This window comes from Lepeophtheirus salmonis, chromosome 4, assembly GCF_016086655.4.
Source record: "Lepeophtheirus salmonis chromosome 4, UVic_Lsal_1.4, whole genome shotgun sequence".
Taxonomy (NCBI): domain Eukaryota; kingdom Metazoa; phylum Arthropoda; class Copepoda; order Siphonostomatoida; family Caligidae; genus Lepeophtheirus; species Lepeophtheirus salmonis.
In genome coordinates, this window is record NC_052134.2 from 31,131,447 (window position 1) to 31,147,077 (window position 15,631).

General features: G+C 25.9%; 1 non-coding gene across 1 annotated transcript; it reads right to left on the bottom strand.

The window, feature by feature from the left end:
* Positions 1-10,516: 10,516 nt before the first annotated feature.
* Positions 10,517-10,598, bottom strand: TRNAS-AGA (transfer RNA serine (anticodon AGA)). The gene has a single exon. It is a non-coding gene; the product is annotated as a tRNA-Ser (tRNA).
* Between the last annotated feature and the right edge of the window lie 5,033 nt (positions 10,599-15,631).

Genomic DNA, 15,631 nt, shown 5'->3' on the forward strand with positions numbered 1-15,631 from the left:
AAATTATTTTTATTTTTAATTTGTCCCTATAAAAACACAATTATTATATTTTAGCAGTGTTTCTTATATTTAATCAAGATTTTGTATCATTTCACGACAATAAATTGGAAAAAAGAATAGATTTAATTAAGTTACTTAATTTGATAAATTTAATTAAGAACCTATTTTTGTATTGTCTGTAGAAGAAGAAAATGACTTTATGACTCTAAATATACAAAAGATAGGTTTTACATATGAAATCAAAAATATATTGTCAAGATCAATATGTAATTTTTGTATAAATGCTGAAATTTAGTTTTATTAATCGGAATTCGGATATATTAAGCTTAGAAATTTAGTCATTTTAAGTAGATGAATAACTTTTTTGTTTGGACATATAAATATCTTATATAATTCCAAAATACAGTACCTCTTATAAGGATCTCCCTTAGTAGCAAGTTTAGTTCAGTTAGCACGGTAATCACAAAAGTTATTTAGGTACAAAGATTTTTCAATATGCTATTTTTTGTCAAGAAGAAATAGGTTGAGAGAGTTGAGCAATAAATATATATTATAGGCAATAAATGGATGAAGAGGATTATCAAAAAATATTTCATTTTTTTGGAAATTTAAATGATTTATGAAGGTTTTAATACATTGATTTTTATTTTCAATTTTTTTCGATTTTTCGATTAACAGTTAGAAATTTGTTTTTTATAGATATATAAAGCCCTATCTATATTGACCCATATATTTAAATTTCTTTCGAAGATTCCCATTTTCACCGAAATATCACGGAAGTAAATATTATTATCTCGAAAAAAGTATCTCAAGGGTCAAAGTATTATCACCCTTCCAGTAGTCTCGAAAAATTATGGTCAACTTTAAACAGCTGCTAGGGGTTGCTCTAAGTAACCTAATGAACTTAGTCCGGTGAAAATCCACCCAACTATTGCTGAGATACTCCGGGTTGAAGCTTGCAGACAATATTAAAGTTATTTGTTTTGATACCAACAGCTCAAACAGGGGTAGGAATGCTTGAACTAGTGTTTAATTGGAGAAAATGCTTGATAAAAAGTTATATGCTTGATATAAAGTTTGACCGTCTGCATGTAGACATCCCATTATAGAATTAATAATTAGCTCAGTTTTAACGAATGCAGGGGAGATACCACTACTTTTACCAAGGTTATACTCTTCAAAAGATTCCAAAAATATGGCAAATATTAGAAATAACTAATTAGAACCCTGAAATCACTATTATAATTTCAAAAACGTCATCTCGAAAATTTTCAAACCATTTATGGAATTTTTCTGAAGAGCTTCTTGGGTTGGTTCTATTTCATCATCAAGATCAAACAAAAGATGAAATATTATTTAGAATGAAAATTGGGGAAAACAATGCAAAATTCAAACAAACAAAAAATACTCATACAAATTTAGAAGACTTTGTAACAAAAAAGACAAAAAAAAAATCATTCAGATACTGAAACTCCAAGAAGAGATTTTAATAGCTGATCCAAAATCGTGGTCAAGCAACAATGATTATAAGAAATACCTTCAAATAATTGATGCTCTTTAAGATGTCAATGACCAAGCAGAACGAGGAATGACACTTATAAAGAATATAGTGGCTCGTTTGCAACTGATGAATCGTGGCTTCAATTCTTATTACAAGTTGTTAAAAAGCATCGACAAATGTATCCAGACTTGAAAAAAAATCTGTATCTAGGATATCTATATATTAGACATATTACTCAGAAAAAGGATAACCCGTTATTAATATTCAAATTGTATAATTAAACTTGATAGAGTAGAAATTATTATTTTTATGATATAAATTATGTCATGTTAATAAAGTTATAAACTAATAAAATATATATCACACAATGCAAAATAAATATTCTATTATGGATAATTGAGTCTTATTTTTTGTTTAATAATCAATATAAAAAGTATGTTCTGAGCAAAAATTTTAACAAATGGTATTCTTTTTAGTAAAAAAAAACTAATTGTCACTCTAAAACTTTACCAATTCAACCAAAAATAAATATGTCATGATGTTTTGTAGGAAAAGAATTTAAAAACATGTCGCGACATACGTTCTAGGTCAGTGGTTCCCAACCTGTGGGTCACGACACTAAACGGGGTTGCAACACCAATGACATGGGGTCGCTAATCGAATATGAAGGAGATATTTCTTAAAAACATGAAAATCTGATAAGCATGGAGAGGGATGCATTGGATAATAATGTTAATTTCAGGATTTTAAATTTAATTATATTTTATAAAAAAGGGAAAATATTCTTTTCTTTGCAAAGAAAAGTAGCCAGACACTATCCACTGACTCCTTGTCCTATGAAAATTGATTGATCTATAAAGTATCTACGGAAGCATGTTTGAAGGAACTATCTCTGTATTTTAATTTTAAAAGACGAATGGACCACACCCATATAATTAATTTTAAAAGCTCAAAAAATATATGATTTTTCCACAATAATTGACCTTAAATATATACAATTGTGATATAAATTTTATAATGGTTGGTTTTTTGATGTGGGAATAAAAGGGCTATTCCAAATGTCTACGGTCTTCTCTACATCAAACTTCAATATTGATATCCCATCTTTTCCGACTTATATTTTCACACTCTCCCGTGGTAAAAGGCTTGCAATATTTTAGGGAAAAGACATCAATTGTCGTGGAAATGTTGAAATATTTAATAATGTTTGAAAAGTTTAACCCAAATTGTAAAAGTACTTAAATCTACAAAATATTATTCCTCAAAGAATAAGAGGTAGTTCCTAGTACTAATATTTCTCAAAAATACATTGTTATTCATGTTCATTTAAACTTTGTTGAGAACTTTACGAAGGAAATGGAAGGGAAAATCATGAGACTTAAAAAAATGCTTCGAGGATGATTATTATATTTATTACCACCATAAAAATATTACATGTCTTTTTGGTAATCTCTACCAATATAACATATTTTATACATAAAATCAACGCAATCAGAAATAGTTGCTACTTTTATCTACTACACTTTTTAATAAATGGATTGAGGAAAACATATAAACCTAAAGTATTTAAAAATAAACAAAATAAAAAATCATAAGCTATCAATTTTTATACCACTAAAGCGAAAAGCTACGAATCCTACGAATTTGTCTCTAAACATGAGGTTGCGTTTCATTTTTACACTCTATTTGTTACGGTTATTAACTATATATTTTATAACTATGTTTGGTATTTGATTTTTGTGCCAATTACTTGAAATTTAACTAGCCTTAGATATATTTATTTACACAATACATTCATATAGTATGTATATGTAGTCGTCTCTTTGTATAAACAAAATAATTACCCTTATCTCATAAGAAGCAAAAAATTTGGTGTATATTTATTTCAAAAACCTTTCATATCATCGATCATTGTATGGAACTTTTATTTTACATAATATTATCTAACAATATGAAAATATATAATCCCTTTATACAATATTCATTTGTTTTCATTAGAAAGTATTTTCTATTAGACTTTTTTTTTTGCAAATGAGATATACAGAAAAAAATTTAGATATTTCACATTTTCTATTCCAAAACAGACAAAAATTATTATTTATATATAAAATCAATGCCCTAAATACTATTGGGTAAAAAAGACACTGTAATTAGAAATAAGAAAATATAACATTTTTGATATAAATAAAGGCTTTTTCTAAACAAGAGTAATTAAAATTGGGTAAAAAGTATATTTTAAACAAAATTTGGTGATTCATTTTTTTTCTAAGCCGTACATCTTTATTAATTCAAAATAAGATGTTTTACTTTGTATATAATCAGTGCAATTCCTGTATCAAATGTAAAAGATTTTTCGTGATACGATATGATGGCTTAAATTTATTGTATTTAGATATTTTAACATTTGAATTTTTAATTTAAGTTGAAAAGACAGTTTTGTCATATAAAATGTGAGCAATTACTTATAATTATGTCAATGATCGTTTCATCTTAAGAACAAACAACATAATTGCCTGTGGCTGTTATGAGGCCAAAGACAACTACTTCACTAGTCATAATATAAATTGAGATAAAATCTTGATATATGTAAATTAGACTGATCCTTAAAACAATTAAAGTACTTAAATCTATTTTACAAAAATATACATACATATTTTTTTAAATATTACCATTTTCACATTGAAAAGTTTTAGAGCTTATACTCATAATACAGGAGAAATACGATTTTTGTATTAGGTAAACTTTTTAAAAATATATTCTTCAAATGTAAAACTTGTTGATGACATAAAAATATGAAAGATATAAAATGGTTATAGGTTTTCATAGATTTTTTAGACGGTACTCTACCACAGGGAATACAATAAAGCCGTTCTGAAGCAACGGCTGTATTATACTTTTTCACTTTCAAAAATGATTTTCAACAAAAATATACATCCTAAGACAAAAAAATATGCACGCTAAGTGTGGTTCAGAAATATATCATTTGTCATTTTTTCTGTTAACTGTTTTAAAACTTTTTAAATATTGTTTATTTATCAAAAATTGTTGATTTCTATAAGTGTCTCTTTTATGAAATTTATTGACTATTTTTAAATAAAAATGATATTGTTTTCTAATAAAATTTAAATTTTATAACCCCAAAGGCTCCACAGAACCCAGAAGACATTTTATTAATATGGGTAAAATGTTATATTTATTCATTTCTTAATATAAGAATAAATATTTTTAGCACTATTTTGTCCCAGGATTTTCAAAAAAAAAAAAATCAAAAAAACAATCTAGTCTACTTACCTATAAGTATTCGCATAAATCAAAAATTCCAAAACCGAATATCACTGTTTAAAAATTTGCATTGAATTTGGTTTTATTAATCATCAAACTTTTTGTATGGAAATCATTCATTGATTTGTTTACTTTTGTATAGAACCAAAAAAGGATATAAATGATTAATTTGTCTGTAGTTTTAATGTTTAAAGTAATGTATAAATTAAGGATATTCCGTAATTAAAATTAATCAAATATACATTTATTTTTTATTTAATATTTGGTCCAATTATATTTTTGACATATAACAGGAGGGAAATTCAATAAGTATAACACAACACTCCTTTCAAATGTTGAAGCAGTGTTAAACTTCTGCAAGATATATTCCATTCATTGTTGTATTCATTGAATTTAAATTGGTTGAATACTACGTTAGTATTTAATTTGTTTAGATTTTGACCCACGAAGGTTTATTTAATCAATTGAATTGATGAAAGATGGTTTTTTCCTTTAGTGCCATTATTATAATCTTTTTTAAATAATAATAGTTCTTTATTTTGTTTAATAATCATCTAACGCTGATTAATAATTACTTATCAGAGTTCTGGTACATATAATAAATGTTAATATTAAATAATAAATAACAATCTATCACTAGTAATATTTTGAAAGCGTGCAGTGCATCACTCCATCAGTCATCATTTTTCTTTTTCCTCCAACAGCAGATGTTATTAGATCCGTCGTCATGAAAATAATTGCAAGGCAATTGAGAGCATCTCAAATTTAAACAAGCATAAATATAAAACTCACAATATAATAATAAAAAAACTAACTATTAGAATTTTTTATATGTGCTATATTACCAATCTCATTCAGAAAAAAAAAACTAGATTTACATTATCTAATAGCATAAAGTGTGTTCTTTTTAAATTTTTATAAGTAACGGAAAATACTAGTGTTGTCACTCGGTCCAGCACCGATTTTTTTTTTTCGGTTCGGTCTTAAACGATTATTTTTGCACGGATTTGGACCAATTTTTCGGTCCAGACAGTGGATGGTTTTTTTTCAGTCTTACTCTATGGAACGTTTTTTTCGGTCTCATATATTATGAGAGAACAAATTTCATTTTTATTTCTAGATTAACCGTCATTGATTTTTTCAAAACAATCTCAAAAGTAAATGATATCTTCTCGAACAAATACCGTATACATTTAGTATAAATTTATGCATTCGATTGTACAAGGAAATCAGTTGAGTAATGCGTAATAAGTCGTATAATTAATAAAAATCCGTTTCCTCGCAGATTTGTTTGATTTATTATTAAGTGGAATTATATGTTCTCCAAGAGTTAGGATCGAAGGAAGATACTTCTAACTTGATCATCCATTTCAAGAGATACTCGAATTCAGAATTCCGTATTCCACGAGAGACGACGGGATTAAAATTCATCTGACAAAATACGGCTTAAACATTGTATGACGTCATTGTACTTGAAAATACATATGATGTCATGTCATGAATAATTTATCTATAAAATCGGTCTAGACCAATTTTTCTGGAACAGAACTAGACCTAATTATTTCTTTGCACCAATCTAGACCAAATTTATCTTTGAGACTGCTCCAGACCGAGTTTGTTTGTTTGACTGAATTAGTTTGGCCCAACAAAAATAATATAACGGTATCAGACCAGTCTAGGATTTCCATAGCAAAGCTCAACACTAGAAAATACAGCTACATTTTGCATTTCATAACTAATGTTACACATTTAAGAAATATCCATATAACATATTCATTTTTTTAAATTTTAAATCAATGATACCTAAGTTCCGCCACTAGAATACACTACTTGCATGAAATAGACTATTTTATGTTTTTATTTTTCAAATGACCTCTTTGATAGAAATTTTGGAAAGTTCTTATTTGAAGCAATGAATTTAAACTATAATGTTTATTTATGCACATTTATTTACGTAATTGCTTTATAAATATAAAAGGAACGGTAAAAAAAAAACATATTGACTTAAAATTTTTGCATAAAGACACTTGTCGTTTTTAACAAATTTTATTAAAAAAATTCAATGTTTAAGTTGAATTGACATGAATTGACCCTTAACAAATATATTGGTTAGGGGTTGTGTTCCAGGTTACATCAAATATAGGACTTTGTTATATTTATATTGGGACTCTACAAAAGAATTTTTACTTCTGCCTGGGTAATCCCAGTTTCTGTTATGAAAATATGTACACAGTAAACTAATAATTATATACGAAATATTTTCATTGTAATTGAAACATTTTTAAGGGAGACAACCATATTTTCCCTAAATCTAGGGTTAAGAAAAAACCAATGATATAATCCATAATATCGACATGATGCAATAAACAAGAGAGTTTTCATGTTAGTAATTTAGTTATGCAAGAAATTATGAAATCAAAAGTAAATTGATACTAATGATTCAACTTTTATTATAAATGATTAGAGAGTTTAAATTATAAAATATACTAAAAACTACTAAATTATGAGTTTATCACTATTATCACTTAGTATTATCTAAAATTGATTTGAATTTATGAATTAAATGTAAAAAAAAAATTTTTTTTTACACTTTATAAAAAATTTAAATTTGAACTTAGAATTGAATTTTTAATTTATTTCATTTTAAGTTGATTTTTTGAATAGTTGGATAATTTTTTAGTAGAAAAGTAAACATTTTAAAGTTTGAGACAAATTAAATTAAAAACATTTTCATGTAGAAACGAAATTTATATTGAAAACCCAATTTTATAGATTGACTCAAAAAACTTGTCATTAAAAATACAGAATTTAAAGTCAAAAATTATGGGTAAAAATTTTTCTTACATGAGTCAAAAAACTTTTTTTCTCTCTAAGGCAAAATAAGTTTTTTTTTATTTCTATATGGAATAAGTTTATTATAAGTTTAATATTTGAGGCTTTCCCACTTCTTATTTACTATTAATAAATTGTTTTAAAATAATAATATTTCAAATTCTTACATTTTCTTATTCATATTTTTTATTGTTATAATTCTTATTTGCACGTAATCGGATTACAAACATTAATTGTTTTCGTCTACTGTGTAAAAAGTTGTATATGTCAGATATGCTTGCATTTTAAGAAAAACGCTATTTCCAAAAATAAGAGTATTTGACCGAATTCAACATTGAAGCAAAAGTTTAGTAAGTTTATCCCTTTGATTTCAAAATGGTATGAATCGTCTGGATTGTTAATTGGAACCGGATTTAATTTGATGTAAAATTATAATCACTATTTGGAAATTCCTAAATTTAACTTCAGCAAAAAAATATTGAAATAGAAGTTGTAGAACATAAAATTTTGGGTAAAAAGTATGCAAATAACTTATAAATCTGACAATTGCAATTTGCATAATATCAATAGCATCATTTCATTCATTTTCCCGCCAAATTTTAGAAATTTACTAAATATTAAATTTAGAAAAATGATGATGAAATAAACCTTGTTCATTTTAGTCTGTTGATTCCAAAACTGTAAAAAACGTTCATATCCGTCGGATAGTTTCTTCTATAGAAGGTCCTAAAGTTCAAGGTCAAATCCATTTTTTCGAAAATAGGCTTCTGAGAATAAAATATTATTTATAAAACTTGTAGGCCTCCTTAGAAAAGAGTGTCCCCTTTTGAAAATTTGAAAATCGGTTTAAAATTACTTGTCCAAATGTGGATTTATATGAAATTATAAAAAAATGAAGATAATCTTAGAATATCTTTGTATCGCCAATAACTTTTGATACAAAAGACCGATTTTTATAATTTTTAAATATAAAAACTTGCAAGAAAATGTGCAACAAAGTTTATTTTGTAAAATTCCCTATACAACTACTTTTTGCAACCCTTATTTAGTAACCTCTAATTTTAAGAAACTTATTGAACTAGATGTTAATATATAGACTAAATACATAATATAACAAGTTACTTATTGGGGAAAAATATGAAAAATTAAAACTTTGTATATTAACTTTAGCATATATGCATTGAAATACAAAGTTGCTTAGTTTAGTCTCTTGAGTTCAAAAATGTAAAATTTGTACGAATAAGTCCGGTGGATCCGAAAATATATAGATATGAATTTTGAACGGAAAAATAAAAGTACTGAATTTCAACTTAAGAATAAACTTTGTAACACAAAAGATGATCAAATTTATTTGATGATTTCAAAAAGGTATTATACCGTCATATTGGATAATATGATCCGGTAAAAAATTGGGTTTTTCAAAAAAATTTCAAACTTCAAATTTTATTTTGATAATATCAAATGTAGGCATTGTTCAGCTGATTCTAACAAGGTGCAACACGTTCATATCAGACTTATAGTTTCTTTTATAGAAGATCCTAAAGTTCAATGTAAAATCCATATATTGGAAAATAGGCTTTTGAGAATATAAATGTATAAATAGAACTTGTAGGTATAATTAAAAAAGAGTTTCCTCATTTTACAACTTTGAAAATCAGTTAATAATAACCTGACCAAATCTTGATTTATATTTTTGTATCTTGAATAACTTTTGATACAATTACCTGATTTTGATTCCTCAAAAAAAAAAAACTTGCCATAAAATTTACAACAATTTTTATTTTATAAAATTTTCTGTACGACTATTTTTTGCAGACAATATTTGCTATTAAAATATCTCAATGGATAATATTCAGCTAACATTCAGCCCATATTCTGCCCGTATATAAATTTTTGGGCTATTATGAGGGAGAATACCTATTATTAATCTGTGGAGGTAGTCCAAGCTTCAACCCGGAGTATCTCAGCAATAGTTGGGTGGATTTTCACCGGACTAAGTTCATTAGGTTACTTAGAGCAACCCCTAGCAGCTGTTTAAAGTTGACCATAATTTTTCGAGACTACTGGAAGGGTGATAATACTTTGACCCTTGAGATACTTTTTTCGAGATAATAATATTTACTTCCGTGATATTTCGGTGAAAAATGGGAATCTTCGAAAGAAATTTAAATATATGGGTCAATATAGATAGGGCTTTATATATCTATAAAAAACAAATTTCTAACTGTTAATCGAAAAATCGAAAAAAATTGAAAATAAAAATCAATGTATTAAAACCTTCATAAATCATTTAAATTTCCAAAAAAATGAAATATTTTTTGATAATCCTCTTCATCCATTTATTGCCTATAATATATATTTATTGCTCAACTCTCTCAACCTATTTCTTCTTGACAAAAAATAGCCTATTGAAAAATCTTTGTACCTAAATAACTTTTGTGATTACCGTGCTAACTGAACTAAACTTGCTACTAAGGGAGATCCTTATAAGAGGTACTGTATTTTGGAATTATATAAGATATTTATATGTCCAAACAAAAAAGTTATTCATCTACTTAAAATGACTAAATTTCTAAGCTTAATATATCCGAATTCCGATTAATAAAACTAAATTCCAGCATTTATACAAAAATTACATATTGATCTTGACAATATATTTTTGATTTCATATGTAAAACCTATCTTTTGTATATTTAGAGTCATAAAGTCATTTTCTTCTTCTACAGACAATACAAAAATAGGTTCTTAATTAAATTTATCAAATTATGTAACTTAATTAAATCTATTCTTTTTCCAATTTATTGTCGTGAAATGATACAAAATCTTGATTAAATATAAGAAACACTGCTAAAATATAATAATTGTGTTTTTATAGGGACAAATTAAAAATAAAAATAATTTCGCAGTCGGTAGGATTCGAACCTACGCTCCCAGAGGGAATCTGATTTCTAGTCAGACGCCTTAACCACTCGGCCACGACTGCAAGCTTAAAAAAAGGTTTAAACTACATTATATTCACAGGTTTAAACTCAAAGAATCATTATATTCACAGTAAACATTTAATACAATTTGTTTGGATAAAAGTGAGTTATTGGCACGTCAAAGAATCTACCCACGAGAACTATATAGTTCTATTTTTTTTTACTTAAATAATTGAAATAGACATGATTATATTTTGGGTTTTGATAATATTTTTCAATATTTTTTATTCAAATAAGATATTCATATGTATAATTCAGGCTATTCTAGTCACGATAATAATATTTTTGTAAATTCCAAGGTTTAAGTACCAAAATATAGATATGTATTTTGGTTCACATTTCTAACTCTTGGAGAACATATAATTCCACTTAATAATAAATCAAACAAATGTGCGAGGAAACGGATTTTTATTAATTATACGACTTATTACGCATTACTCAACTGATTTCCTTGTACAATCGAATGCATAAATTTATACTAAATGTATACGGTATTTGTTCGAGAAGATATCATTTACTTTTGAGATTGTTTTGAAAAAATCAATGACGGTTAATCTAGAAATAAAAATGAAATTTGTTCTCTCATAATATATGAGTTCGAAAAAAACGTTCCATAGAGTAAGACTGAAAAAAAACCATCCACTGTCTGGACCGAAAAATTGGTCCAAATCCGTGCAAAAATAATCGTTTAAGACCAAACCGAAAAAAAAAAATCGGTGCTGGACCGAGTGACAACACTAGTATTTTCCGTTACTTATAAAAATTTAAAAAGAACACACTTTATGCTATTAGATAATGTAAATCTAGTTTTTTTTTTCTGAATGAGATCGGTAATATAGCACATATAAAAAATTCTAATAGTTAGTTTTTTTATTATTATATTGTGAGTTTTATATTTATGCTCGTTTAAATTTGAGATGCTCTCAATTGCCTTGCAATTATTTTCATGACGACGGATCTAATAACATCTGCTGTTGTGGGGGGGGGGATGGAGGAAAAAGAAAAATGATGACTGATGGAGTGATGCACTGCACGCTTTCAAAATATTACTAGTGATAGATTGTTATTTATTATTTAATATTAACATTTATTATATGTACCAGAACTCTGATAAGTAATTATTAATCAGCGTTAGATGATTATTAAACAAAATAAAGAACTATTATTATTTAAAAAAGATTATAATAATGGCACTAAAGGAAAAAACCATCTTTCATCAATTCAATTGATTAAATAAACCTTCGTGGGTCAAAATCTAAACAAATTAAATACTAACGTAGTATTCAACCAATTTAAATTCAATGAATACAACAATGAATGGAATATATCTTGCAGAAGTTTAACACTGCTTCAACATTTGAAAGGAGTGTTGTGTTATACTTATTGAATGTCCCTCCTGTTATATGTCAAAAATATAATTGGACCAAATATTAAATAAAAAATAAATGTATATTTGATTAATTTTAATTACGGAATATCCTTAATTTATACATTACTTTAAACATTAAAACTACAGACAAATTAATCATTTATATCCTTTTTTGGTTCTATACAAAAGTAAACAAATCAATGAATGAGTTCCATACAAAAAAGTTTGATGATTAATAAAACCAAATTCAATGCAAATTTTTAAACAGTGATATTCGGTTTTGGAATTTTTGGTTTATGCGAATAATTATAGGTAAGTAGACTAGATTGTTTTTTTGATTTTTTTTTTTTTGAAAATCTTGGGTCAAAATAGTGCTAAAAATATTTATTCTTATATTAAGAAATGAATAAATATAACATTTTACCCATATTAATAAAATGTCTTCTGGGTTCTGTGGAGCCTTTGGGGTTATAAAATTTAAATTTTATTAGAAAACAATATCATTTTTATTTAAAAATAGTCAATAAATTTCATAAAAGAGACACTTATAGAAATCAACAATTTTTGATAAATAAACAATATTTAAAAAGTTTTAAAACAGTTAACAGAAAAAATGACAAATGATATATTTCTGAACCACACTTAGCGTGCATATTTTTTTGTCTTAGGATGTATATTTTTGTTGAAAATCATTTTTGAAAGTGAAAAAGTATAATACAGCCGTTGCTTCAGAACGGCTTTATTGTATTCCCTGTGGTAGAGTACCGTCTAAAAAATCTATGAAAACCTATAACCATTTTATATCTTTCATATTTTTATGTCATCAACAAGTTTTACATTTGAAGAATATATTTTTAAAAAGTTTACCTAATACAAAAATCGTATTTCTCCTGTATTATCGAGTATAAGCTCTAAACTTTTCAATGTGAAAATGGTAATATTTAAAAAAAATATGTATGTATATTTTTTGTAAAATAGATTTAAGTACTTTAATTGTTTTAAGGATCAGTCTAATTTACATATATCAAGATTTTATCTCAATTTATATTATGACTAGTGAAGTAGTTGTCTTTGGCCTCATAACAGCCACAGGCAATTATGTTGTTTGTTCTTAAGATGAAACGATCATTGACATAATTATAAGTAATTGCTCACATTTCTATATGACAAAACTGTCTTTTCAACTTAAATTAAAAATTCAAATGTTAAAATATCTAAATACAATAAATTTAAGCCATCATATCGTATCACGAAAAATCTTTTACATTTGATACAGGAATTGCACTGATTATATACAAAGTAAAACATCTTATTTTGAATTAATAAAGATGTACGGCTTAGAAAAAAAATGAATCACCAAATTTTGTTTAAAATATACTTTTTACCCAATTTTAATTACTCTTGTTTAGAAAAAGCCTTTATTTATATCAAAAATGTTATATTTTCTTATTTCTAATTACAGTGTCTTTTTTACCCAATAGTATTTAGGGCATTGATTTTATATATAAATAATAATTTTTGTCTGTTTTGGAATAGAAAATGTGAAATATCTAAATTTTTTCTGTATATCTCATTTGCAAAAAAAAAAAAGTCTAATAGAAAATACTTTCTAATGAAAACAAATGAATATTGTATAAAGGGATTATATATTTTCATATTGTTCGATAATATTATGTAAAATAAAAGTTTCATACAATGATTGATGATATGAAAGGTTTTTGAAATAAATATACACCAAATTTTTTGCTTCTTATGAGATAAGGGTAATTATTTTGTTTATACAAAGAGACGACTACATATACATACTATATGAATGTATTGTGCAAATAAATATATTTAAGGCTAGTTAAATTTCAAGTAATTGGCACAAAAATCAAATACCAAACATAGTTATAAAATATATAGTTAATAACCGTAACAAATAGAGTGTAAAAATGAAACGCAACCTCATGTTTAGAGACAAATTCGTAGGATTCGTAGCTTTTCGCTTTAGTGGTATAAAAATTGATAGCTTATGATTTTTTATTTTGTTTATTTTTAAATACTTTAGGTTTATATGTTTTCCTCAATCCATTTATTAAAAAGTGTAGTAGATAAAAGTAGCAACTATTTCTGATTGCGTTGATTTTATGTATAAAATATGTTATATTGGTAGAGATTACCAAAAAGACATGTAATATTTTTATGGTGGTAATAAATATAATAATCATCCTCGAAGCATTTCTTTAAGTCTCATGATTTTCCCTTCCATTTCCTTCGTAAAGTTCTCAACAAAGTTTAAATGAACATGAATAACAATGTATTTTTGAGAAATATTAGTACTAGGAACTACCTCTTATTCTTTGAGGAATAATATTTTGTAGATTTAAGTACTTTTACAATTTGGGTTAAACTTTTCAAACATTATTAAATATTTCAACATTTCCACGACAATTGATGTCTTTTCCTAAAATATTGCAAGCCTTTTACCACGGGAGAGTGTGAAAATATAAGTCGGAAAAGATGGGATATCAATATTGAAGTTTGATGTAGAGAAGACCGTAGACATTTGGAATAGCCCTTTTATTCCCACATCAAAAAACCAACCATTATAAAATTTATATCACAATTGTATATATTTAAGGTCAATTATTGTGGAAAAATCATATATTTTTTGAGCTTTTAAAATTAATTATATGGGTGTGGTCCATTCGTCTTTTAAAATTAAAATACAGAGATAGTTCCTTCAAACATGCTTCCGTAGATACTTTATAGATCAATCAATTTTCATAGGGCAAGGAGTCAGTGGATAGTGTCTGGCTACTTTTCTTTGCAAAGAAAAGAATATTTTCCCTTTTTTATAAAATATAATTAAATTTAAAATCCTGAAATTAACATTATTATCCAATGCATCCCTCTCCATGCTTATCAGATTTTCATGTTTTTAAGAAATATCTCCTTCATCGGCTCTACCTTGTGTTATTAGAAGTTTGAATACTTATTTGTTTATTACGATAATTTATTATATTAGCACCATCTTGTAGATATTGAAGTTTTTTTTATTTGCTCATATCTCTATTACATTGGACCCTATGAAGTTTGGGTTTAAAGCAAGTATGAAACAATTTGATATAATATATGTGTCAAACAAATGGACGTTGAATAGAAAAATCTGAAGGATAATGATGAGGAAGCAAGTAGTACAATTTGCATATAGAAGTGGCTAATAATCATTTTAACTACATATCATAGACAATTTCGTCTTTAAAAAGATTTTAAATGGAAATGAAGGTATTTATTTTCAATATTTATTTAAAGCAATACATTTTTGCAGTTCCAGTTTCAAATGTAAACATTTAAATAAATATCTCGTTAGTAACTTTATTATTACATCTATATTACATATTTAGAATATATATGAATGCTTATCTTTATATACGACACATGAATATTCGAACGTGCACATTTATAGATGTATTTTTTCTTGTGGGGTCACGAGTCATGCTGGATCATAATGAAACAAATTTCGGATTTCAGGGATTTATATTCTTATAAAATTGTTTATAATGTCTCTTTCAAAATGAACGGCTTCTGATTGAAAATTGGATCATTATCTTGTTAGTCCACTATATTTTTTTCTTTATAGAATGAATTTTTGTCCAATCTAGTACCAAAATTTCTTTATTA